Raw genomic sequence first — 1,948 nt, 5'->3', positions numbered from 1 at the left:
CAGCTCTCTCAGGATAGCACCCATAAGCACAAAGCTGGCTGTGCCAGGGCTTGCATAATGCATTGACGTGCTGCACAGCCACACTGCATGGTCAGCCCAGGGCACACAAGCTGGTGACACTGGGACAGCAGCAACATTCTGGGGAAGGTCCTGGGCTGCCAGACCTACAGGCAACACAGCACTAAGAGCAAAGCCCTACTGTAATTATCCCTGCCCAGGACAGGGTTTGGTTTCATAGTGAGGATGGAGATCGTGCAGAGTGAAAGGCCAAGCAGCACTTTGCAGCTGGGAACATCGAGCACCAGCCTCAGTGCAGAGCTGCACACAGCAAGAAGAGCCCCCAGCATGTGCAGGCAGAGGCCTTTCACCTTCCCTCTCCTCTGCAAGAAGGAAAATGATTTATGAGGGAACCATGTGATACCACAGCAAAGGCAGCAGCTGGGAGTCAAGCAGCCAGCCATGCTTTATTGCTTTCACCAGCACTTATCCAGCCTGTCCTCACCTGTCTTTCATTGCAGGCACTGACCAGTCCCAGCAGCTCCCTAATAATGCACAGCTCCTCCCAGAACCACGGGCATCAGTGGTTTTCCCTACATGTATTCATGTGGTTGTTGCTGAGTCCATCACCCTTAGGTATGCTGATTCCCAGCCTAAAGGCACTGGAAACACACAGATGAAAATTAAGAGCCCTTCCAGGCTCCTGAGCCTTTTTGCTGGTGCTTTTTGCACAACAGATGCTAAGGAACAAACTATAACTCAGCGCCCCTACCTGCTGTAGCCCATTTGCTCATCCAGCCCTGCTTGGACAGGAAGATGAACACCCAGGCAACTGAGATCCCAAGATCAGAATCTCCAGGAATTCACAGTCCAGCTTCCACAGGGCAAAAAGCCAGAGCTTGCCTGGAAAGGCAGCCACAGTGCTCATAGCCCATACCCAAGAGGTTGGTGTGCACTTCCCTTTGGCTTGCCTCCATATCTGCATACTGCACACAGTGCCCATCAGCTCCAGCTGCTGCTTGGAGCCACAAGTAACCACACAACAGGGCAAGACCATGAAAGCAGATGTGCAGCAGTGGCCAGTGCTCCTGAAAAAGCATCACTTTTCTTTCTGGAAGGGTTTGAACACATCTAGTGTAAGCACTGTGATTAGAGAGAGCTGGGAGCCAAAACCTGTGTGTGCTCCACAAAGAGCTGCCAGGCAGGGGTCAGAGCAGGCCAGCAAACCCAGGGGGCCCAACCAGGAGAGAAGAGAGAGACCAGAATCCAAACCAAGATGGAAAAAAAGAGAGGGATCATCTTTATTTGTGAAGTACGTTAACAGATGGATCAGCTCAGTGCTACTCAGCAAGAAAGAATCCTCTGAGCATTATCTGCTCTCAGTCTCCTTTGTCACCTAAACGTGAACACAATGCAAACTCCCTCCACCAGCACCACAGCCCCAGCATCTGCTTAATCCAGTGTAGCAACTTGAGATACCAGCAGCCCCCCTTTAAATGAATTATTGCCACTCATGCTCAGCCAGTGCCCAGCTCTAACGCTGCCTCCTGGTTGCCTGCTTGACTGTAAGCACCCAGAGCATCCCTGGGGGAGCTGGCCAGGAAGCCTGGCAATTACAAGACATGCAGGCTGCTCCCAAGCCACACAGAGATGCAGCTGTGCTCTTTGCACTGGAAAAGACCCAGAATTACCTTTCTAAGTCCATTGGGAGATCAGGTCATCTCCACAGATTGCTACAGCAGTTTCTTCCTGACCTGCCCCCAGGACAGACCTGCAGCACACAGGGAGCTGTGACGTTGCTGCTCCCCACGCACAGAGGCATTTCAAAGTAATCCCACCCAACACACACACGCAGCTCTCCCCAAAGGTGAGAAAGAAAGCATCACCCCACCTACCCCCTCCGTATCAACACATAGAAATACATCTATGACAGTGACCCAAACTACCAAGA

Source organism: Meleagris gallopavo, chromosome 30 (assembly GCF_000146605.3).
Source record: "Meleagris gallopavo isolate NT-WF06-2002-E0010 breed Aviagen turkey brand Nicholas breeding stock chromosome 30, Turkey_5.1, whole genome shotgun sequence".
Taxonomy (NCBI): domain Eukaryota; kingdom Metazoa; phylum Chordata; class Aves; order Galliformes; family Phasianidae; genus Meleagris; species Meleagris gallopavo.
This window is presented reverse-complemented; position numbering follows the sequence as displayed.